Raw genomic sequence first — 26,397 nt, 5'->3', positions numbered from 1 at the left:
CATGTGTGTTTGGTATAACCTCACCGTTATAATACACTCGCAAATTTGCAATATTTTCCATAACTTTAACCTCACCTAATCCGACTTTTTTGACACACCTAACTGCCAAAAAAACTAAGAACTACGACATATGTGCAAGAAAGAAGAATAAAATGAGTAGAAGTGGAGTGATGCAAGCTGAATAAGAGTTTTGCTTCGTATTTATAGGTGGGACTCTTGGTTAAAATATTTTTTTTTAAATAAAACGCAACTTGCGTTTTGGGTCTTCCATGAAAAAAGCTAACACAAAAACGCAAAATGCAAGATGCGTTTTGTTACTTCAAAAAAAAAAATTTTAATGCCCGTAGCGAAATGTAGGCTACGATTGAGCTTAAAGGAAATAAAAAAAAATTTAAAAACCTTCAAAAAAAATAAAACGCAGGCTGCGTTTGTTTATTTCCCTCAACAAAAAAAATAATGAGAACAAAAGTAAAACGTAACCTACATTTGATCTGATACCATAGCAGTAAAAATTTTGTCTATACATCCATTTCATTGCGCAACACCAACATCAAATCCATAACGAAAAAAATGAGCCTAAGATTCTATCGTGGAAGAAAGGGCTTCAAAATAACTCAATCTCTGCCAAACTTTTTTCACTTTGATGTTGTCTCTAAAGCAGTCGAGCAAGGGCGGTTTTGGGTAAGATCGACACTATTGGCAAAGGTTAGAGCTTGCCATGTTCTAATAATGTTAAAACTTAAATGTAGATAAGACTTGTTGAAGACCAAACCAAACAAGGAATTGGATTCTCTTTGCGATCTTGAATTTTCAAAGCATGCTCAAATTTACATCACTATACCAATTCATTGTACATTCTAAGAGCCAACAATAATCATCTTTGGTAGAATAATCATTCTTGTTCCAGTTTCATGCTACTTGAGAATATGAATTTTGACTCTTTGAATAGTTTGAAATTTCCAATTTAAGGTCTTCAGATATGAAAATAAATTCAGTGTAATTGCGAAACATTATTCACAAGAACATTATTAATAAGATACAATCATACTAAGTGTGTATTAAAATCAGCCATTAAAATTAATTATAAAATAATATAATATATATTAAAATATAAAATATACATTAAAAATAAATAGAACTTTATGTATATTTATATACAAATATATAATGACTAATTTTATTTTTACATAAGATAATTAGATTCACCAATATCCATAATTTCCATTCTCTCTCTTTCAGTTCCATCCCGTCTTCATCCACTAGTAGAACTAGAAAGAGTTTGACAAAAATTTAATTCCTCCCTCCAAACCATCCTTAAGAGACGATGCACTTTTAACAATAGATAAACTTAAAATTATATTTTTTACTATTTAGTAACACTATTAATTTAATTAAACATTTTATTTTTTATTTAAAATTAAAAATATTTTTAAATAATAAAAAATTACTTTAATTTTAATTACACTTTTAAATATTACTAAAATTTTATAATCATCATATGTACCATAATGATAGTCATCCGAATATATTACTGATTGCATTAAGATAATTTTTATAATGTAGTGAGTAATTAATTTCTCATAATGAAAAATCCGCAAAAGAAACGCTTATGAGTTGTGATTGTATAATTTATTCACTTATTGAATTGCAAATAGAAAGATGAAAGACAAATAATTTTGAAGAAAAATAAAAAATGAAGTATGTATTATGTAGGGAGAGGGTTTATATTGGAGAGTGGGACCCCATTGTTTTAGATTGAGAGTGAGAGATAAAGTGTGCCTGGTTTTGGAGGGGTCCACCATGTGGGTCCCATGGAAGACATGTTTCCCTTTCACGATAGTTTGCATTTGGGAGCTGAGGGGCCGAGGGTCCACTCAAATACATCTAACTTTACGTATATGTATAATGTGCATGACAAGAGAATAAACTCATGATAAGCAATAATTTTAAAAATAAAGTTACAAATAAATAATACTTTAATAAAATGATAAAAATTTAATATTTATATACTGAAAGTACAAAAGAGTCTTAAACAAATATCCAAACATATATTGATATATCATAAAAAATAAAACTAATTTTTATACCCACTATTTAAAAGTTATCTAAACTCATAAATTTAACTAAATAATTGTAAAATTATTTATTAAAATTAAATTCAAATAATAATTTAACATTATCTTATAACAAATTGACGGTCAATTACTTTATGAAATAATTCTTTATTGAAAAGTAATTATATGACATAATTATTCAATATTTAATGATAAAAAAAGGTTAAGAACTTAAATCCTCGCTTATATAAGAAGAATGATAAAAATCAGCCATTTATTCAATATTTAATTATTAAAATTGTTGAAAATTTAAGTATTCAACTAAAAGCTTTTTCTTCGAGATCATATGACATTTTTATTATTTTTAAGTAATTTGGAGATTTCAAATTATTTTATGCTGCAATCATCCTTAAATTCCGTGTAATGTACTCCTCTCCTCCAACCGATGGTCTAAATTCTAAAAGTCTTACTGCTGCTTAAATCATGGACCGACCAATTTAGAATCTTCGTGTATTCTATGTATTAACTTGCCTATACAATAAAATTAAGATAATTACAATTATGAACAATATTGGTCCTCCTTTTGAAAGCACAAGTTTGGAGCATTTTGGAACCAAGAAAAGCGGTCATAGGGAAGGGGAGATTAAAATTTCACCCACCTACTGAGAAGGCAATGATTTTGTCTTACTGTGCAAAATGGGTAGCCATCTGCAAATAGAGACGGGTCTCTGCCTTGTGCCAACTTGATTCTTTCTCTACTTCAACAATTTCCTTCCTCATTACTTATAGTAATGATTTTTGAATGAGTGGCTTGGTAGCGGTTATAGTGTACTATTTTATTGCCAATGTATAGCCTTCTTTCCTGTGTCCTTTTATTTTTTATCCATTGCATATTCGAATCATATTACCGAAATTAGAGTTTATTTTCTCCATCTTCAAAAACTAATACTTTAGAATTCGAATAAACAATAGCTACTTAATGAAAAAGACAAAGGGTCATTCTAATCGATCGCGTGTTATTATTGTCACCCTTCTTTTTTAAACTAAGAAGATTTATAAACAAAAAGCTTTTAGTAAATTCATATTTCAGTATAATTTGTCTAGCATATTATTTAGGATTTTTTAAAATAAAATAAAATAAATATAAAATTACATTGATTCTGATAGCTTGGATTTGATTACTATTCTTGTGTGGATACCGGTGGAGCTCGGCTCCTGAGAGTCGACGCCGAGTTGTTATCTTCGGTACCGATTGAGCTTTGGGGAAATTCGAGCTTCACTCCGAGGGGATGTCCAATCGCACAGAGCGTGAGCAAGAAACAAAGGGGGGAGTGTACCTGCAAAGACATTCCAAAACTTTAGTTAGTATTGAGAATTCAATGTGTCTATAAGATAGAATACCATACCTTTATAGGTAAAGTAAAGTCAGTTATATTTCTGTTGGTCTTCGGAACTGAAGAGCAATGATTAGGCTTTGATGGGTGATGACGTTACATTTGACGTTTTAGGATATAATCCGTTAGGCCTGGTTGTAACGTAACTTGCCAATTAATGACGTTGATTGCCGATTAATAACGTAACGCCAAACTATGCTTCGTTCTGCCGAGTTATGACTCATAATGTCGATTAATGACTTGATATTTGTAACGGCCGGATCAATTACAATTGTATCTTAGCTCCACATCCTTGTGGGTTGGAGGATGTAAAACCCGATTAATTAACGGCTAATTAACCCATAAATTAGAATCTATTCTAGAAAGCCAAAAATGTGATTTGTATGGCTTAATATGATAGAGGAGATTGAAACGAGAATTTCGATACCAATTTTATAGAAATCGGCCCAAGATTGGACCAAACGGGCCAAATTGGACCAACCGGACCCATATTGGGCCCTTGACCCAACCAAACTAAACCTAAAACCCTAAAAACAGCACTCTCTCTCCCCTCTAAACCTTACTCACGCTGAAAAAGGAAAATTGGAGGGGAAGAACACTCTTCCAAAGTTCCAACTCTCATTCGATTTTCAAACCACCATAACTTTTGATCCGGAGCTCCGATTGCCGCACCATTTATGGCCATGCGTTCACTGCGACGATCTCTACAAAATCCACTACTTTGTTCTTGAGGTAAGCCACGATTTTAGTCCAGTTTTCTCAGCCTTAAATTCGAATTTTATGAAGAAAAAATGTTGAGATTTTGGACTCTTTGATGTTATAGGATCCAACTAGCGTGAAGAAGAAGAGTAATCTTGTCTGCTTGATCCTTGGGTGTGGTAATATTCTCAACTCTAGTGGAATTTGTTGGTTTATGATGTTGGACATTGAGTTGTTGTGTTTGAATATGATAATTGTGGCTTAGGTAGTGTGTATGTGAATATTGAAGTTTGATTGAGATTTTAGAAAGCTTGAAAAAGAGCTTTGGTGTGCTAAAAATCTGTTCTTGGAGGTGTTGAAGCTTTGAGAACTTGTGGAAAGGTGATTTGGAAGTACTCCAGGTTGAGCGAAAAAATCGGCTAAGGTATGGTCTCGGTTTCCTGTATCTAAAATGTAATGTGGTGTGAAAACTTAGGTTAGAGGCCCTAAGATAGGATTTGAATGGTTGATTTTGTTGAATGGTTGAGATAAATTATGTGGTTATGTATGTGATTAATGAGTATTGATGTTTTGATGGGGTGATGCATGAGAGATATACATGTTTTGATATATGATTAATGATTGATTGAGATTGAATTGTGGGTGAAGCCATATTGATGGTGAGGGTGATATTGATTGTGTGTATTGATGGTTGATTGGAAATTGAATTGTTGGGAATTGGGATGAGAAAATATGTATAATATGATATTGTGTTTGAAGTTGAGTTACTTGGTTGAGATTTGTTAAAATGATGGATTGGTGGGTTATGATTTGATAAAAATGTTAATGTATGAGTTGAGGAGGCTTGAGGTTGATTTTTGGTATGTTTTGGTTGATTTTAAAAAGGGTTGGAATTGGTTTGTTTTGAAAATGGCACTTTATGGTTTTGTATGAAAATGTGGTTTTTGAGCATACTTTGACGGAGCATAACTTGGACTCCGAATCCCCGATTCGTGCCAAACTTGTTTAGAAATAAAATTGGATCCGGGATGTTTATGCCGTTCGAAGAACGGGTGAAAAATGATTTGAAACAGATAAGTTATGCTCGTCGGAAGATTGGGGTTTGAAACTGTGAACTCTGCAGCTTTTTAACTTAGTAAAATTTTTGACAGAACGCACTCCCACGCGTATGCATCGCCAATGCGCACGCGTCATTTTCAAATGTTCGCTATCCACGCGTGCGCCTAGCCGACGTGTACGCGTCGATGAGCTAATTCAATTGCCCAGCCAAATTTCCCGAGAGTTGTGCGGGAATTGCGCGGGTTTTGTGCGTGGGGCACAAAACACACCCACGTGTACGCGTGGCTGACGCGCAGGCGTCACTTGGCTTTTCTCCCATCCACGCGTGTGCGTGGGCAACGCATACGCGTCACAATGACTTTTGGCTTTCTACGAGTGCGCATAGGCGACGCGCACGCGTGACCCTGTTTTCATCCCAAGGTTGATTTTTGAGTTTTCAAAGCCAAATTTCAGACTTCTAAGCCTCCGATCTCACTCCTTATGTCTTAAAACTTTATGATATGCCTAGCAATGGGAAGGGCTAGCAAATGTGGTAACTTGTGGATGAAGAAAGGGGAGAATTAATGATCAATGATGATCAAAGATGATCGTATGGGATACAGAGGATGGTGGTGGAAGTGATTTATATGCCATGAGCCGAAGGGCTATTATTGTTAATAAATTGGCTGGTTATGGACTGAATTATGAGCCGGATGGCTGAGTTATTGCCGAATTATGGCTAAGCCATTATTAAATTATGGCTGAGTATGATTGCATATATGCGTATTGAATGAAATGTGAATGTTGCACTTCCACTATCTGAGATACGAGTTTCCCTGGGAGAAAGCAGTGGCTAGCCACCATGTGCTCTAGGTAGAGACTCGATACTCTGCTGACCCTATGTCGCAAGTGTGGTCGGACACTGTGAAAGTTCCAGATGAGCTCGCCCCCGTGAATATACACCAGTGAGGGTGTTGGATATGAATTATGATTTATGTTATGAATAACTCGAGTTGGGGATGCACGACAGAGGGACAGTCAAATGGTTAGCTACCAGGACTTGTCGGGTTGGCTTTATAACCGACAGATGAAACTCATCAGCCATTAGGACAGGCATACATCATATGCATATTATGTGAATTGATTGGAATTTCCTAATTGACTAAATATTACCTGCTAATTATCTGAATGCCGTATCTGTTTCCTATCTGTATATCTCCTTGTCTGATATAATTGTGTTTGCCATATTATATTACTGCTGGTGGTTGGGAGGTCTGTAGGATTTGGAAAGGAGAATGTTAGTTAGACTGAAGATCTTTAGTAAGTTGCCATTTATGGTTTAGTTTGTTTATAAGCGTTGATTATCTGTTGGAAGTTCTAGGATTGCCTTTGGCTTTCCCAAGACATTACATGTTAGATATGTGGGTACTGTTACCATACTGAGAATCTCCGGTTCTCACCCATGTGGATTTTGTGCTTTTCAGATGCAGGTAGAGAGACTTCTCACTGAAGCATGCTGGAGATTTCTGGATTAGCGAAGATCCTTGGTTCTCGGGACTTTATTTTGCTTTTATGTAGATACTTACTATCTCCACTAAATAATATATACTGTTGACTCCTCATAGAGGTTGTTTTGGAGAACAGGTTTTGGTAGTTTGTCCTTGGGGTTTTCCTTCGGGTCTTGAGTTTTGATATTCATATATTTGGCACTCTCTTGTTATGGGTTCGTGTTAGTCTATCCTTTATATGTTTCGTTACGTTATCGATCGAAGTGTTGCGCTTTTCAATTTGACGGTTTTATTTTACTCCTTTCTCTTCAAAGGCTCCTAGTTATAAACATTTTTCACAATACTACTTGTACTAAATTTTATTTTTAGAGGTCGTAATACTCCGCCACCTCTGTCTTATGACTTAAGCATAAGGCTCTATGTGGTAGGGTGTTACGGAGGACCCGTCGACGTACAAAGACCATTCGACATAATCTTCGGCTGTGTCTGGTACTGAGAACTCGGTTAGTTACAGATAAATATAAAAATAACGGTTCCCCTTGTAGGGGGGTTTGTAAAATTGGAGGTTTTGAAAGAGTTTCTTTGATGGTTGTGAATGCTTGTTCATATTCATTAGTCCATTGGAAAGCTTTTTTCTTTTTTAATGTTTTGAAAAAATATAAAGACTTAGAAGCTAGGCAGGGTAAGAATCTAGAGAGTGCAGCAAGTCTCCCTGTCAACCGCTGGACTTCTTTGATAGTTTGTGGGCTTGTCATGTCTAAAACAGCTCGTTATTTTTCTGGATTCGCCTCAATACCTCGGCTAGTGAGCATGAAGCCGAGGAATTCCGCTCTGGATGCCAAATGCGCACTTCTCGGGATTTATCTGCATGTTGTATTTTCTGATTTGACCGAAGATTTCTGCGAGGTCATCAAGGTGATTGTTGCCGATTTTTATTTTGGCGACCATATTGTCAACGTAGACCTTAATGTTCCTGCCAATCTGCTTGGCAAAGACTTTGTCCATTAGGTGTTGATATGTTGCACCTGCATTCTTAAGGCAAAATGGTTTGACTTTATAATAATAGTTTCCATATTCAGTAATAAAGGCTGTCTTATTTTGATCGGATGGATGCATTTGGATTTGGTTATAGCCAGAATATGCATCCATAAAGCTAAATTTTTCATAACCAGAGGCATTATCAACTAAGCAATCAATAGATGGCAAACAATAGGAATCTTTGAGGCATGCCTTGTTGAGTGATGACTTGCATCATTTACCCTTTTTCTTTGCATAAAAAGGACCATAAAAGAGCATAATCTCATTTGATCATTGCAATTCATGAACTATTTGATGAACATTTTGGTACATTACTTTGAAATGAGTTTGTGCTGAATTTCAGGTGAAAAAGAGCAACAAAAGGGGAAGAAAACAACAAAATAGGCTGGGCGTGTGAAACTGGCGTGCCACTTGGAACAAACACCACAAAAATACATGGGCGTGGCACACCAGGAGTTGAGTGTGGCACACCAGTACTAAATTTCAGAAAGGATCCTCAAGCTCTCTATATGGGCATGGCACGCCAATTATGATTTTCAGAGGAGCATGATTGAAGAAATTATATGGGCGTGGCACGCCAACACAGTTTTCCAGAAAGGACTCCCAAAACCTTTACATGGGCATGGCACGCCAGTGTAAGTCTCCAGAGAGCAAGGATAAAGGCCACAAAAAGGGCGTGCCACTTGAAGAGCCAGGCGTGGCACGCCAAGCTGAAAGGAATCACACTATAGGGGCGTGCCACTTGAGCATCAAGGCATGACACGCCAGTACAAGTTTCTAGAGAGCAATAGTGAAGACCCAAAAGGCTGGGCGTGCCACTTGGTATTGAAGGCATGGCACGCCAGCTTCGAATCATCACTTTAGTGTGCCACTTGAAGAGCCAGGCATGGCACGCCAAGTTGAAAAGAGCCACATTGAGGTGGGTGTGTCACTTGAGCATCAAGGCATGGCACGCCAGTACAAGTTTTCAGAGAAGAGGTTGAAAGCCAAAAGGCTGGGCATGCCACTTGGTATTGAAGGCGTGGCACGCCAGCTCTCAATTGTCACTTGGGCGTGCCACTTGAAGAACCCAGGCGTGGAACGCCAACACTCAAGGAGACCAAAGCAAAGTTGGGCGTGCCACTTGGCGTCGAAGGCGTGGCACGCCAAGCTCTCATCCTCACTTAGGCGTGCCACTTGAGCATCCAGGCGTGGCACACCAATAATGAAAAGGGCCAAAGTAAGGATTGGGCGTGCCACTTGGTGTCGAAGGCGTGGCACACCAGCTCCAGATTCTCACTTGGGCGTGCCACTTGAAGGACCGGGCGTGGCACGCCAGCTACTGAATCAAAGAGGAATGATGGGCGTGGCACGCCAGACCCTGGGCGTGCCACGCTAGTTCAATTGGCCAAAGAGAAGAATCAAGCACATATAATGGGCGTGGCACGCCAGACCTTGGGCGTGCCACGCTAGTTCAAATTTCCAGAGAAGAAAGGAATAAGGAAAAGCCTGGGCGTGCCACTTTGGTTCGAAGGCGTGGCACGCCAGGGCAACACCAACACTTAAGAAGACCCTGGGCATGCCACTTGGGCTCGAAGGCATGGCACGCCAGGGATATCAACATAGAGGGCGTGCCACTTGAAGAGCTTGGGGTGGCGCACCAAGCTAAATTAGAAGCTAGGCGTGGCACGCCACCTGAACACCAGCCAAACGCCAGCCTGGAAAGTTACGTTTATTAAGTTTCTTTTCCCTCTAAATTGTATTTTTCTTTTCTCTTTTGTATTTTCTTTATTTTAGTGATAGGAGTAGTATAAATAGCCCTTGAATGTACTGAGAAAGGGGGTTAAGCAGTTGAGCTATTAGTTCTAGTTAGATTTACTTTTCACTTTATCATCTCTTCCATCTCTTGTACTTTTCTCTGAGCTATGAGTAGCTAAATTCCCTCTCATTGAGAGAAGGAGCTATGTTGTACTTGATGGATTAATGATAGTTGATTTCTTCTTCTCTTCATCTTCTCTTTGATTTGCTAGAAGGAATTTTGTTTTAATGTTAGTATTCAATCATCTTGGAAAAGACGTTGAATGCAAAATGGATTTCATAGGAACCTTGGAAAAGGAAATATGAAACCATGCTAGAAATCCCTTCTCACACTTGAGTAGGATCTGGGTTTTGGTGTTTGGATATGGTGACATATAATCCTCCTTCTACTTGGACCTATGATGATGTGTGGTATAATCAGGGACCAAGCATATCTCTCTTCATGAGCAATTAGACCAAGGAATTGGCTATTGATCAAGATATGAGAGATTGAGTCACCAATAGATTGGGGCTCAATCAATCATGATTATCAAGAGGTCAATGAGTTGCATGATTGAAGATGGGACGAACTGGATTTAATCCAAAGAGAACAACATCTCCTAATCTCAATGAATTCCCCTATTCTTATCTTCCACTTTCTTTATAGCTTTCTTTATATTCTGCAAATCCCCATTCCCATTTACTTTTGAGTTATTTATATTTCTGCACTTTACATTATTGTCATTTCTATTTTTGCACTTTGATGCTTATCTTTACTTTTGAGCTATTTGTGTTTCTGCCCATTTACAATTCTGTAATCACAATTTGTTTTGCTTAGCTTAACTAATTCACCAATTAATTAAAGTTGCTCAAATCTACCGATCTCTGTGGATACGATCCCACTCCACTGTGGGTTATTACTTGACGATAATTTTTGGTGCACTTGCCAAAAGAACGGATTCATCATTTTATATGGGGTGTGAATTCTGGTCATCAAGTTTTATGGCGCCGTTGCCAGGGATTGGTTTGAATTTGAGAATGATTAAATTGATTGGAGAGCTAGATTAAGCATTTTAATTACCTTGTTATTTTTTTTCGTTCTTTAATTCTCCTTCTGTTCTGTTTTATTTTGATCTTACTTTGGATTTTTTGCTATTCATTGTTCATATTTTCATTCTTCTAACTATTTGATTAATTGCATCCACCAAGCTAACCACTAATCTTAACAAGAGTGATTCCTTCACTTGGCCTCTGCTTGCTGTTTGTTGAATGTATGACAGGTAGAAGGGGAGAAACTTCATCCTCCTTTGATAGTGAACCTGAGAGGACCTTCCTTAGATTAAGGAGGGAAGTAAGAGGCAAAGGCATAGTTGGAGAGAAAGTAGTAGAGGAAGATCTAGGAGCTACTCTGGAAGAAGAAGTACAAAACCGTGTTGGAGTAGATGCTGGTAATCATATTGGGCAAGAGAGGAGAGTCTTAGGCTCTTACATCAACCCAAATCCAGGAAGCTGTGGCAGCAGCATTCTCAAACCAACAATCCATGCTAACAACTTTGAGTTGAAACCTCAACTCATCACACTTGTCCAGAATAATTGTTCATATGGAGGGGGAGTCCAGGAGGATCCAAACCAACATCTCACTACATTCTTGAGGATTTGTGACACTGTAAACTCTAATGGTGTACACTCTGACACCTACAAGCTACTTTTGTTCCCTTTCTCACTCAGAGATAAGGCAGCAAAGTGGTTGGAAGCATTTCCCAAGGAGAGCCTAACAACTTGGGATGAGGTTGTAAACAAATTTCTAGCCAGATTTTACCCTCCACAGAGAGTAAATAGATTGAGAGCTGAGGTGCAGACCTACAAACAGTAAGATGGTGAAACACTTTATGAGGCCTGGGAGAGGTTCAAAGACTTGACAAGGAAGTGCCCTCCGGACATGTTCAACGAATGGGTTCAACTTCACATTTTCTATGAAGGGCTATCATATGAAGCAAAGAAAGCTGTGGACCACTCTTTAGGGGATTCTGATGCATGAGCATCTTTTCTATCTTTTCCTAGTGAATTTGCATTTAAATTGTTGAGTTTAATTAAGAATTAATTATCTTTTAGGCACTATGGATGCTACTTTGAGTTGTGTGTAATTCTGTTTATTTCAGGTAGCATTTGGTTGGATTTGATGGAGCTTCCGCAGAAAAAGAGAAGAAGGCCATATAGAGCAGGAATGGCTTAAAGGATGGAGAGGAAGCTTGCACAAATGGAATCAGCACAAGAATTAAAGGAGATGACAGCGAGGAGCGACATGTGCACGTACCTGACGCGTGCGCGTGATTTGGAGTTTTCCATGGTGACGCGTGCGCATACCTGACGCGTATGCGTGACTGACGCGTACGCGTGACATGCGCCACTTGCAGAAAACACAGAAAACGCTGATTTGAATTCTGATTTAAACTTTTATTTTAAAATAGGAAAAGATATTATTTTTAGTTTTAGAAAATAGATTTTTAAATTAGGATTAGATATAAAAGAGAAAAGAAACTTCTCTTCAAAAGGGGGATTCCAATTAGTTAACTTTTCATTCCACCTTAGCCCAATTTACAATCCTAGTTTTGCACTATGAACCATGAGAAACTAAACCTCCACTGTTAAGGTTAGTAGCTCTGTCTATTGTATGGATTGATACTATTATTTTTCTATTTTAATTCATCTATTGATTTATATTTCAAGAATTGTTTTCGTTCTTTATCTTATGAATTTGGGTGGAACGGAAGTCTGACCCTTGTTCTAATTGAGTTCTTGTATAACTTGGAAAAGCTCTTTACTTGAACAACAGCTTGAAAACAATTTCTCTTAAACTTCTAATTATTTGGATTTAACGGGATACGTGACATATAATCCTTTTTTATTTGGGTAATTAGAGTTTTTGTAGCATAATAACTAGAATTAAACTTCACCCCCTAATTGGAATTAATTGACCAAGGAATTGGCAGTTGATAAATTTTAGAGGAGACTAGAAAGGTCTAAGGAATTAGGGTCTAGTCACATATAGTTTGCCATGAATTAAATCTTGCATGATTAAAATAAATTAATAAGAAAAGTCAATCCGGAAAATAGATAACTCTGAAACCTTAACTGCTTCTCCATATTTTATTCCCAACTTATTTATTTGCCTGTCTTCTGTTTAATGCTTTTTGAACTCTCAAACACTCTTTTCTGCTTGCCTAACTAAGTAAATTAATCAACCATCATTGCTTAGTCCATCAATCCTCGTGGGATCGACCCTCACTCACCTGAAGTATTACTTGGTACGACCCGGTGCACTTGCCGGTTAGTTTATGGTTATAAATTCTGCACCAGGTTCACTCAACAAGAAGAAAACCATTGAAGAAGTCATAGATGTTATAGAGACTGTAGCTGAAAATGAATACTTCTATGCTTCAGAAAGATCTGAAAAGAAGGGGGTGCTGGAGCTAAATTCTATAGATGCCTTGTTAGCACAAAACAAGATGATTGCAACACAACTAGCAGCCTTAACAAAGAGGATAGAGACTGGTCAAGTTTCAGCTGTCCATGCTCAAGCACCATCACAGGAAGAAGATGACCCAGAAGTTAAAAGTGAATGAGAGCAGGTAAACTACGTGAACAATTTTTCTAGACCACCATATGACCCAAACTCCAAGACATATAACCCAGGTTGGAAGAACCACCCAAACTTTGGGTAGGGAAACCAACAAAGCCATAACCAAGACCACAACAAACCATACCAGTCCAACCAATACAATAACCATAACCCCAACCATTAATCAGGCAACAACAGACCCTACCACAACTCCCAAAATACATCATATCACTCCACCCAACAAATACACAGCAACCACCACCAAGAAGCATTAAACCCAACCATGCAACCATGTGAAATCAAGAGCAATTTTGAAAGAGTGGAAGCTGCAATAGCACAGATGTCATCACAGCTGACAAGAGCTATTTCCAATGTTTTGGAGAGACAAATACAGGCTGAAAGGAAGATGGATGCCAACCAAGAAGAGTGCAGATCAAACATAAGGAATCAAGGCACAGCAATTTCAATGTTGGAAGCACAATTGGCAAGCCTATCTAAGAAAATTCCAATGTCCACACATACATTTCTCAGTGATACCATGGCCAACCCAAGAAGAGAATGCAAGGCAATCACACTTAGAAGTGGAAAAGTTGTAGAAAAAGCATCCCCAATTGGGAGCAATCAAGAAAAAGAAGCTGCAAGGGAGCCTGAAAACAAGAAAGAAGAAGAGACCTCTGCACCATCCTCATCAAAACCAGTCCTAAAGCCTTACGTGCCCCGAGCACCCTATCCACAAAGGTTAAGGAAAGATGGAAAAGACAGCCAGTTCTCAAGGTTCCTAGAGATCTTCAAGAAGCTCCAGATCAATATATCCTTTGCTGAGGCATTAGAGCAAATGCCCCTCTATGCTAAATTTTTAAAGGCATGACAAGAAAGAGGAACTTGGAAGAGAAAGAAACCATAATACTAAGTGAGGAGTGCAGTGCTATCATATAAAAGAAGCTTCCTCAGAAGATGAAAGACCCTGGAGTTTCCAAATTCCATGCATCATAGGTGATATCACCATTGAAAAAGCATTGTGTGACCTGGGAGCTATCATCAATCTTATGTCCTTGGCCACGATGAGAAGGATGAAGATTGAGGAAGCCAAACCAACAAGGATGGCACTCCAATTGGCTGACAGAACATTTAAATTCTCTCATGGGGTAATGGAAGATTTGTTGGTAAAAGTGGGAGAGTTTATTTTCCCACCTGACTTTGTTGTGCTGGATATGGAAGAGGAAGCCAACACATCTATCATCCTAAGAAGGCCATTCCTAGCTACTACTGGAGCCATTATTGATGTCCAAAAAGGGGAACTAGTCTTGAGGTTACATGAAGAGAAGATGGTCTTTAATGTCTTCAAAGCAATGAGTTATCCCAAGGAGTCCATAGGAGAGTGCATGATAGTAGATACCATAGAAAAGATAGTTCAAGGGGTTTTGGAGGAAGAACAATGTGAAAAGATTATGGAGCTGGAGCAACAAGCATCAGGTGGAGAAATACCACAAGAAACCATAGAGAAGTCAATCACGTTGAACCACAAGGATAACAAGGAAGTGAAGGCACCAAAACTATAACTAAAAACCTTACTACCAAGCTTGAAGTATGCATACTTGGGTGACAACAACACCTACCCAGTGATCATTAATTCAAGCTTGAGTGAGGAGTAGGAAGAGGAGCTTCTCCAGGTGCTGAGACAACATAAGGGTGCTATAGAATGGACACTTGTAGACTTGAAGGGAATTAGTCCTTCAATGTGCATGCACAAAATCCTACTTGAAGAAGGAGCCAAGCCCTCAAGACAGTAGCAAAGAAGGCTAAACCCAACCATGAATGAAGTAGTCCAAAAAGAGGTGTTGAAATTGTGGCAAGCTGGGGTGATTTACCCTATCTTAGACAGCCCTTGGGTAAGCCCAGTGCAAGTAGTCCCAAAGAAAAGAGGGATCACTGTTGTATCAAATGAGAAGAATGAGCTAATACCTACAAGAATAGTGACTGGCTAGCGCATGTGCATTGATTATAGGAAGCTTAATGAAGCCACCAGGAAGGATCATTTCCCCCCTACCTTTCATGGATTAGATGCTGGAAAGACTTGTGGGACATGAATATTATTGCTTCTTGGACAGTTACTCTGGGTTACAACCAAATAGTTGTAGATCCCAAGGACCAAGAAAAGACCTCATTTACCTGTCCCTATGGTGTTTTTGCTTATAGGAGAATGCCCTTTGGATTGTGCAATGCACCTGCAACATTCCAAAGGTGCATGCTCTCCATATTTTCAGACATGATTGAAAAATTCATTGAAGTGTTTATGGATGACTTTTTTGTATTTGGTGATTCATATTCTAACTGCCTGCACCACTTAGCCTTGGTGCTAAAGAGATGCCAAGAAACCAACCTTGTTTTGAACTGGGAAAAATATCATTTTATGGTTACAGAGGGGGTGGTTCTTGGTCACAAGATCTCAAAAAGAGGCATAGAGGTGGACAAGGCTAAGGTGGAGGTGATTGCAAAGTTACCCCCACCTGCAATGTCAAAGCAGTTAGAAGTTTTCTAGGACATGCTGGTTTCTATAGGAGGTTCATTAGAGACTTCTCCAAGGTTGCCAAACCTTTGAGCAACTTGCTTGTCTCTAATGTACCTTTTGTTTTTGATAAAGAATGCACGCTAGCCTTTGAAGAGCTTAAGAACAAACTCTCCTCTGCACCTATCATAGCACCACCTTGCTGGGATCTACCCTTTGAATTGATGTGTGATGCATCTGACTTTGCTGTTGGTGCTGTTTTAGGACAGAGGAGGGACAAATTGGTGCATGTTATTTATTATGCCAACAAAGTCCTCAGTGAGAATCAAAGGAACTATACTACTACAGAGAAGAAATTACTTGTCATTGTCTTTGCTTTTGATAAGTTTAGATCATATCTTATTGGCTCTAAAGTAGTTGTATTCACTGATCATGCAGCACTTAAATATTTGCTTACCAAACAAGAGTCCAAGCCGAGACTAATAAGGTGGATCCTGCTTCTCCAAGAGTTTGACATTGAAATTAAAGATAGGAGTGGAGCAGAAAACAAAGTGGCTGACCACCTATCAAGGATCCCACAACAAGAAGATGAAGAACACCAATTTATTGTGAATGAGAGCTTCCCTGATGAGCAGTTGATGATGATCCAAGAAGCTCCTTGGTTTGCGGACATAGCCAATTTCAAGGCTATTGGAGAACTACCAACCAACATCAACAAACACATGAGGAGAAAGCTAATCAAAGATGCTAAACACTATATTTGGGATGAGCCCTTTTTGTTTAAAAAGTGTGCTGATGGGATCTTGAGAAGGTGTATCTCCCATGAAGAAGGGCAAGAAGTACTTTGGCAGTGCCATGGATCTGCATATGGAGGCCATTTCAGTGGGGAAAGAACTACAGCCAAGGTGCTACAATGTGGGTCCTATTGGCTGACCATGTTCAAGGATGCAAAGGAATTGGTATCAAGGTGTGATGAATGCCAAAGGACTGGCAATCTACCCAAGAAAAATGATATGCCACAGAGGTTTATAATGGAGTTAGAATTGTTTGATGTGTGGGGATTGACTTTATGGGACCTTTCCCATCCTCCTACTCAAACAATTATATATTGGTGGCTGTAGATTATGTGTCAAAGTGGGTAGAAGCCATAGCTACAGTAACAAATGACAACAAGGTTGTGATGAGCTTCTTGAGGAGGAATATCTTCAGCAGATTTGGAGTCCTAAGAGCCCTCATTAGTGATGGAGGAACATACTTCTGCAACAGGCAACTTGAAGCACTCCTCTCTAAATATGGAGTGAAGCACAAAGTGGCAACTCCATACCATCCACAGACCAACGGGCAAGCTGAGATTTCAAACAGTGAGCTCAAAAGAATTATTGAAAAAACTGTTGGCAGCTCAAGAAAGGATTGGTCTAAAAAGCTGGATGATGCCTTATGGGCCTACAAGATAGCCTTCAAAACACCCATTGGGATGTCTCCATACCAACCGGTGTTTGGCAAGGCTTGTCATTTACCAGTTGAGCTTGAACATAGAGCATTCTGGGCTCTAAAAATACTGAATTTTGATGACCAAGCCGCTAGAGAAAGGAGGATAATGCAACTCAATGAGCTGAAGGAATTTAGAAATCAAGCCTATGATAATGCAAATATTTACAAGAAAAACACAAAGAGGTGGCATGATCAAAAGATAGCAAGGAGAGAGTTCATAGAAGGACAAAAAGTGCTACTATATAATTCAAGACTCATGTTCTTCCCAGGAAAGCTTAAATCTCGATGGTCTGGACCCTTCACCGTCCTCAAAGTATCACCTTATGGTCATGTAGAGCTGGTGCACGAAATTGTGATCATCAATGGCGCCATCAACATGGTACGCACAATTGTAATCTCAACTCTTTATCACAACTTCGCACAACTAACCAGCAATTGCACTGGGTCGTCCAAGTAATACCTTACGTGAGTAAGGGTCGATCCCACAGAGATTGTTGGTATGAAGCAAGCTATGGTCATCTTGTAAATCTCAGTTAGGCGGATTCAAATGGTTATGGATGATGAATGATTAAAAGATAAATAAAACATAAAATAAAGATAGAGATACTTATGTAATTCATTGGTGAGAATTTCAGATAAGCGTATGAAGATGCTTTGTCCCTCCCGTCTCTCTGCTTTCCTACTGTCTTTATCCAATCCTTCTTACTCCTTTCCATGGCAAGCTGTATGTTGGGCATCACCATTGTCAGTGGCTACAATCCTGTCCTCTCAGTGAAAATGTTCAACGCACTCTGTTACAGCACGGCTATTCATCTGTCGGTTCTCGATCATGTCGGAATAGAATCCAGTGATTCTTTTGCGTCTGTGACTAACGCCCCACAATCACGAGTTTGAAGCTCGTCACAGTCATTCAATCCTTGAATCCTACTCAGAATACCACAGACAAGGTTTAGACCTTCCGGATTCTCAAGAATGCCGCCATTAATTCTAGCTTATACCACGAAGATTCTGATTAAGGAATCCAAGAGATAAACACTCAATCGAAGGTAGAACGGAGGTGGTTGTCAGGCACACGTTCATAGGTGAGAATGATGATGAGTCTCACGGATCATCACATTCATCAAGTTGAAGAACAAGTGATATCTTGGAACAAGAACAAGCTGAACTGAATAGAAGAACAATAGTGATTGCATTGATACTCGAGGTACAGCAGAGCTCCACACCTTAATCTATGGTGTGTAGAAACTCCACCGTTGAAAATACATAAGAAAATGGTCTAGGCATGGCCATGAGGCCAGCCCCAAAATGTGATCTAAGGTAGCATAGAACTACTCAAAGATTAGACTCCAAATACAATAGCAAAAGGTCCTATTTATAGAGAACTAGTAGCTTAGGGTTTACAAAAATGAGTAAATGATGTAAATATCCACTTCCGGGCCCACTTGGTGTGTGCTTGGGGTGAGCATTGAAGCATTTTCGTGTAGAGACTTTTCCTGGAGTTAAACGCCAGCTTTTGTGCCAGTTTGGGCGTTTAACTCCCACTTTGGTCCCAGTTCCGGCGTTTAACGCTGGGAATTCTGATGCTGACTTTGAACGCCAGTTTGGGCCATCAAATCTTGGGCAAAGTATAAACTATTATATATTTCTGGAAAGCCCTGGATGTCTACTTTCCAACGCAATTAAGAGCGCACCAATTGGGCTTTTGTAGCTCTAGAAAATCCACTTCGAGTGCAGGGAGGTCAGAATCCAACAACATCTGCAGTCCTTTTCAGCCTCTGAATCAGATTTTTGCTCAGGTCCCTCAATTTCAGCCAGAAAATTCCTAAAATCACAGAAAAACACACAAACTCATAGTAAAGTCTAGAAAAGTGAATTTTAAATAAAAACTAATAAAAATATAATAAAAACTAACTAAAACATGCTAAAAACATACTAAAAACAATGCCAAAAAGCGTATAAATTATCCGCTCATCACAACACCAAACTTAAATTGTTGCTTGTCCCCAAGCAACTGAAAATAAAATAGGATAAAAAGAAGAGAATATATAATCAATTTCAAAAACATCTATGAAGATCAGTATTAATTAGATGAGCGGGGCTTTTAGCTTTTTGCTTCTGAACAGTTTTGGCATCTCACTTTATCCTTTGAAGTTCAGAATGATTGGCATCTATAGGAACTCAGAATCCAGATAGTGTTACTGACTCTCCTAGTTAAGTATGTTGATTCTTGAACACAGCTACTTTATGAGTCTTGGCCGTGGCCCTAAGCACTTTGTTTTCCAGCATTACCACCGGATACATAAATGCCACAGACACATAACTGGGTGAACCTTTTTAGATTGTGACTCAGCTTTGTTAGAGTCCCCAATTAGAGGTGTCCAGGGTTCTTAAGCACACTCTTCTTTTTTCTTTGGACCTCGACTTTAACCGCTCAGTCTCAAGTTTTCACTTGACACCTTCACGCCACAAGCACATAGTTAGGGATAGCTTGTTTTAGCCGCTTAGGCCAGGATTTTATTCCTGTGGGCCCTCCTATCCACTGATGCTCAAAGCCTTGGATCCTTTTTATCACCCTTGCCTTTTGGTTTAAAGGGGTATTGGCTTTTTCTGCTTGCTTTTTCTCTTTTTTTTTTCGCATATATCTTTTTTTTTCTGCAAGCTTTTCACTGCTTTTTCTTGCTTCAAGAATCAATTTTATGATTTTTCAGATCATCAGATAACATTTCTCCTTTTTCTTTCATTCTTTCAAGAGCCAACAATTTTAACATTCATAAACAATCAAATTAAAAAATATACACTGTTCAAGCATTTATTCAGAAAAACAATAGCATTGCCACCACATCAAGATAATTAGACTGTTTTAAAATTTGAAATTCATGCACTTCTTTTTCTTTTTCAATTAAAAACATTTTTCATTTAAGAAAGGTGATGGATTCATAGGACACTCATAGCTTTAAGGCATAGACACTAAGACAGTAATGATCATAAGACACAAACATAGATAAACATAAGCATAAAAAATTCAAAAAACAGGAAAGTAAAGAACATGGAGATTAAAGAACGGGTCCACCTTAGTGATGGCGGCTTGTTCTTCCTCTTGAAGATCTTATGGAGTTCTTGAGCTCCTCAATGTCTCTTCCTTGCCTTTGTTTCTCCTCTCTCATGATTCTTTGATCTTCTCTAATTTCATGGAGGAGGATGGAATGTTCTTGGTGCTCCACCCTTAGTTATCCCATGTTGGAACTCAATTCTCCTAGGGAGGTGTTGATTTGCTCCCAATAGTTTTGTGGGGGGGGGGGGGAAGTGCATCCCTTGAGGCATCTCAGGGATTTCATGATGAGGAATTTCCTCATGCTCATGTCCATGAGTGGGATCTCTTGTTTGCTCCATCCTTTTCTTAGTGATGGGCTTGTCCTCATCAATGAGGATGTCTCCCTCTATGTTAATTCCAACTGAATTACAGAGGTGACAAATGAGATGAGGGAAGGCTAACCTTGCCGAGGTAGAGGACTTGTCCGCCACCTTATAGAGTTCTTGGGATATAACCTCATGAACTTCTACTTCCTCTCCAATCATGATGCTATGAATCATGATGGCCCGGTCTATAGTAGCTTCGGACCGGTTGCTAGTGGGAATGATTGAACGTTGGATAAACTCCAACCATCCCCTAGCCACGGGCTTGAGGTCATGCCTTCTTAAGTGAACCAGTTTTCCTCTTGAATCTCTCTTCCATTGAGTGCCCTCTTCACAAATGTCTATGAGGACTTGGTCCAACCTTTGATCAAAGTTGACCCTTCTAGTGTAGGGGTGTTCATCTCCTTGCATCATGGGCAAGTTGAATGCCAACCTTACATTTTCCGGACTAAAGTCTAAGCGTTTCCCCCGAACCATTGTAAGCCAATTCTTTGGGTCCGGGTTCACACTTTGATCATGGTTCTTGGTGATCCATGCATTGGCATAGAACTCTTGAACCATTAAGATCCTGCCTTGTTGAATGGGGTTGGTGAGAACTTCCCAAATTCTTCTTCGGATCTCATGTCGGATCTCCGGATATTCACTCTTTTTGAGTTTAAAAGGGACCTCGGGGATCACCTTCTTCATGGTTACAACTTCATAGAAGTGGTCTTGATGCACCCTTGAGATGAATCTCTCCATCTCCCATGACTCGGAGGTGGAAGCTTTTGCCTTTCCTTTCCTCTTTCTAGAGATTTCTCCGGCCTTAGGTGCCATAAATGGTTATGGAAAAACAAAAAGCAACGCTTTTACCATACCAAACTTAGAAGGTTTGCTCGTCCTCGAGCAAAAGAAGAAAGAGAAGAGTAGAAGAAGAAGAAAAATGGAGGAGATGGAGGAGGCTTTGTGGTTCGGCCAAGGGGGAGAAATGGTGTTGAGGTTGTGTGAAAATGAAGGAGTGAAGATGGGTTTATATAGGAGTTGAGAGGGGTGTAGGGTTCGGCTAGTATGGGTGGGTTTGGGAGGGAAAGTGGTTTGAATTTGGATGGTGAGGTAGGTGGGGTTTTATGAAGGATGGATGTGAGTGGTGAAGAGAATGGTGGGATTTGATAGGTGAGGGGTTTTTGGGGAAGAGGTATTGAGGTGATTGGTGAATGGGTGAAGAAGAGAGAGAGTGGTAGGGTAGGTGGGGATCCTGTGGGGTCCACAGATCTTGAGGTGTCAAGGATAGCTCATCCCTGCACCGAGTGGCGTGCAAAAACGCCCTTTCTGCCAATTCTGGCATTAAACGCCGGGCTGCTGCCCTTTTCTGGCGTTTAACGCCAGCTCCTTGCCCATTCCTGGCGTTAAACGCCAGTCTGGTGCCCCTTTCTGGCGTTAAACGCCCAGAATGGTGCCAGACTGGGCGTTAAATGCCCATTTGCTACCCTTACTGGCGTTTAAACGCCATCAAACTTTTCCTCCAGGGTGTGCTATTTTTTCTCTGTTTTTCATTCTGTTTTTGCTTTTTCAATTATTTTTGTGACTTCACATGATCATCAACCTACAGAAAACATAAAATAACAATGGAAAATAGATAGATATAACATTGGGTTGCCTCCCAACAAGCGCTTCTTTAATGTCAGTAGCTTGACAGTGGGCTCTCATGGAGCCTCACAGATGTTCAGAGCAATGTTGGAACCTCCCAACACCAAACTTAGAGTTTGAATGTGGGGGTTCAACACCAAACTTAGAGTTTGGTTTTGGCCTCCCAACACCAAACTTAGAGTTTGACTGTGGGGGCTCTGTTTGACTCTGTTTTGAGAGAAGCTCTTCATGCTTCCTCTCCATGGTTACAGAGGGATATCCTTGAGCCTTAAACACAAGGGATTCTTCATTCACTTGAATGATCAATTCTCCTCTGTCAACATCAATCACAACCTTTGCTGTGGCTAGGAAAGGTCTGCCAAGGATGATGGATTCATCCATGCACTTCCCAGTCTCTAGGACTATGAAATCAGCAGGGATTTAGTGGTCTCCAACCTTTACCAAGACATCCTCTACAAGTCCATAAGCTTGTTTTCTTGAATTGTCTGCTATCTCTAGTGAGATTCTTGCAGCTTGTACCTCAAGGATCCCTAGCTTCTCCATTACAGAGAGAGGCATGAGGTTTACACTTGACCCTAGGTCACACAGAGCCTTCGCAAAGGTCATGGTGCCTATGGTACAAGGTATTGAGAACTTCCCAGGACCCTGTCTCTTTTGAGGTAATTTCTGCCTAGTCAAGTCATCCAGTTCTTTGGTGAGCAAAGGGGGTACATCCTCCCAAGTCTCATTACCAAATAACTTGTCATTTAGCTTCATGATTGCTCCAAGGTACTTAGCAACTTGCTCTTCAGTAACATCTTCATCCTCTTCAGAGGAAGAATACTCATTAGAGCTCATGAATGGCAGAAGTAAATCCAATAGAATCTCTATGGTCTCATTATGAGCCTCAGATTCCCATGGTTCCTCATTAGGGAACTCATTGGAGGCCAGTGGACGTCCATTGAGGTCTTCCTCAGTGGCGATCACTGCCTCTTCCTCCTCTCCAAATTCGGCCATGTTGATTGTGTTTATGGCCTTGCACTCTCCTTTTGGGTTCTCTTCTGTATTGCTTGGAAGAGTACTAGGAGGGAGTTCAGTAACTTTCTTGCTCAGCTGACCCACTTGTGCCTCCAAATTTCTAATGGAGGACCTTGTTTCAGTCATGAAACTCTGAGTGGTTTTAGTTAGATCAGAGACCATGGTTGCTAAATCAGAGTGGTTCTGCTTAGAGTTCTCTGTCTGCTGCTGAGAAGGTGATGGAAAAGGCTTGCCATTGCTAAACCTGTTTCTTCCACCATTGTTATTGTTGAAGCCTTGTTGAGGCCTCTGTTGGTCCTTCCATGAGAGATTTTGATGGTTTCTCCATGAAGGATTGTAGGTGTTTCCATAGGGTTCACCCATGTAATTCACCTCTTCCATTGATGGGTTCTCAGGATCATAGGCTTCTTCTTCAGATGAAGCGTCCTTAGTACTGCCTGGTGCAGCTTGCATTCCAGACAGACTTTGAGAAATCATATTGACTTGCTGAGTCAATATTTTGTCTGAGCCAATATGGCATTCAGAGTATCAATCTCAAGAACTCCTTTCTTCTGACTTGTCCCATTATTCACAGGATTCCTCTCAGAAGTGTACATGAATTGGTTATTTGCAACCATTTCAATGAGTTCCTGAGCTTCTGCAGGTGTCTTCTTCAGATGAAGAGATTCTCCAGCAGAGCTGTCCAATGACATCTTGGACAGTTCAGACAAACCATCATAGAAGATACCTATGATGCTCCATTCAGAAAGCATGTCAGAAGGACACCTTCTGATCAATTGTTTGTATCTTTCCCAAGCTTCATAGAGGGATTCACCTTCCTTCTGTCTGAAGGTTTGGACTTCCACTCTAAGCTTACTCAATTTTTGAGGTGGAAAGAACTTTGCCAAGAAGGTATTGACTAGCTTTTCCCAAGAGTTCAGGCTTTCCTTAGGTTGTGAACCCAACCATATCCTAGCTCTGTCTCTTACAGCAAAAGGGAATAGCATAAGTCTATAGACCTCAGGGTCAACCCCATTGGTCTTGACAGTGTCACAGATTTGCAAGAATTCAGCTAAAAACTGATGAGGATCTTCTAATGGAAGTCCATGAAACTTGCAATTCTGTTGCATCAGAGAAACTAATTGAGGTTTAAGCTCAAAGTTGTTTGCTCGAATGGCAGGGATAGAGATGCTTCTCCCATAGAAGTCGGGAGTAGGTGCAGTAAAGTCACCCAGCACCTTCCTTGCATTGTTGGCATTGTTGTTGTTTTCGGTTGCCATATCTTCTTCTAGTTTGAAGATTTCTGTTAGGTCCTCTCCAGAGAGTTGTGCTTTAGCCTCTCTTAGCTTTCGCTTCAAGGTCCTTTCAGGTTCCGGATCAGCCTCAACAAGAATGCTTTTGTCTTTGCTCCTGCTCATATGAAAGAGAAGAGAACAAGAAAGTATGGAATCCTCTATGTCATAGTATAGAGATTCCTTGAGGTGTCAGAGGAAAAGAAGAATAGAAGGAGGAGGTAGAAGAATTCGAACTTATCAAGAGAGATAAAATTCGAATTATTGATAATGGAGGAGTGTTAGTCCTTAAATAGAAGGATGTGAGAAGAGGGGAAGAATTTTCGAAATTAAAGTAAAAGATTTTGAAATAATTTTGAAAAAATGAAGAATGATTTTTGAAAATTAGAGTTGGGAAAGAAATAAAGTGATTTTTGAGAAAGATTTTGAAATTAGAAAGCAAAAAGATATGATTGAAAATTTAATTTTGAAAAAGATGTGATTAAGAAGATATGATTGAAAAGTTATGGTTTTAAAAAGATATGATTGAAAAACAATTTTAAAAAAGATTTGATTTTTAAAATTAATGACTTGGCTAACAAGAAAGATATGATTCAAACATTAAACATTTCTCAACAGAAAAGGCAACATACTTGAAATTCTTGAATCAAATCATTAATTGTTATCAAGTATTTTTGAAAATAGAAAGAAATTGTTTTTGAAAATATATGATTGAAAAGATATGATTTGAAAAAGATTTGATTTTGAAAAATTTTGAAAACTTTAAAAAAAATGTGCATTAAAAATAAAATCTTCCCTCTTGTGTCATCCTGGCGTTAAACGCCCAGAATGGATACCATTCTGGGCGTTTAACGCCCAAAATGCTACCCTTTTGGGCGTTAAACGCCCAGCCAGGTACCCTGGCTGGTGTTTAAACACCCAGCCAGGTACCCTGGCTGGCGTTTAAACGCCAGTTTTCCTTCTTTACTGGGCATTTTGAACCCCCAGCTTTTTCTGTGTAATTCCTCTGCAGCATGTTCTGAATCTTCAATTCTCTGTATTATTGACTTGAAAAGACACATTTTAAAAATTTTTTTTTTTGGATTTTTAATCGAAATGCAACTAAACATGGAAAACTAAAATCAAACAAACAATGCATGCAAGACACCAAACTTAGAAGTTTGTATACTATTGACACTAACAAATTGAGAATGCATATGAAAAACAACAAAACACACAAAATAAGAGAATTTAAAGATCAGAGCAAGGAAATCATCAAGAACAACTTGAAGATCAATGAAGAACATAATGTATGAATTTTTCGAAAATTAGATGAATGCAGTTGACACCAAACTTAAAATTAGACACTAGACTCAAACAAGAAACATAAAATTATTTTTTGGTTTTATGATTTTATACTTTTTTTTTATTTTTCAAAAATTGAGTGGATTCAAGATTTTTAATAAGAATTCCAGGAATCATTGCAATGTTAGTCTAAAACTCCAGTCCAGGAATTAAACATGGCTTACTAGCCAGCCAAGCTTTCAAAGAAAGCTTCGGTCCAAAACACTAGACATGGCCAATGGCCAGCCAAGCTTTAGCAGATCATTGCTCACAACACCAAAATTGATAGAAATCAATAAGCTCTTGTGATGATAAGTTGAAACCTCGGTCCAAAAGATTAGACATGGTTTCACAACCAGCCAGACTTCAACAAATCATCATGAAACTCTAGAATTCATTCTTAAAAACCCTGAAGAACAAATAATTTTTTTTTTAATTTTTCGAAAATAAAAAGTAAAAAGGCTTAAACATAAAATAAAATTACCTAATCTGAGCAACAAGATGAACCGTCAGTTGTCCAAACTCAAACAATCCCTGGCAACGGCGCCAAAAACTTGGTGCACGAAATTGTGATCATCAATGGCGCCATCAACATGGTACACACAATTGTAATCTCAACTCTT

At 39.1% G+C, this 26,397-nt stretch overlaps 1 non-coding gene across 1 annotated transcript; it reads left to right on the top strand.

Annotated features, from left to right (window-relative positions):
• The first annotated feature begins 23,926 nt into the window (after positions 1 to 23,926).
• Positions 23,927 to 24,034, top strand: LOC112746332 (small nucleolar RNA R71). The gene has a single exon (XR_003174223.1). It is a non-coding gene; the product is annotated as a small nucleolar RNA R71 (small nucleolar RNA).
• The last annotated feature ends 2,363 nt before the right edge of the window (positions 24,035 to 26,397 follow it).

Source organism: Arachis hypogaea, chromosome 14 (genome assembly GCF_003086295.3).
Source record: "Arachis hypogaea cultivar Tifrunner chromosome 14, arahy.Tifrunner.gnm2.J5K5, whole genome shotgun sequence".
Taxonomy (NCBI): Eukaryota; Viridiplantae; Streptophyta; class Magnoliopsida; order Fabales; family Fabaceae; genus Arachis; species Arachis hypogaea.
This window is presented reverse-complemented; position numbering and strand designations above follow the sequence as displayed.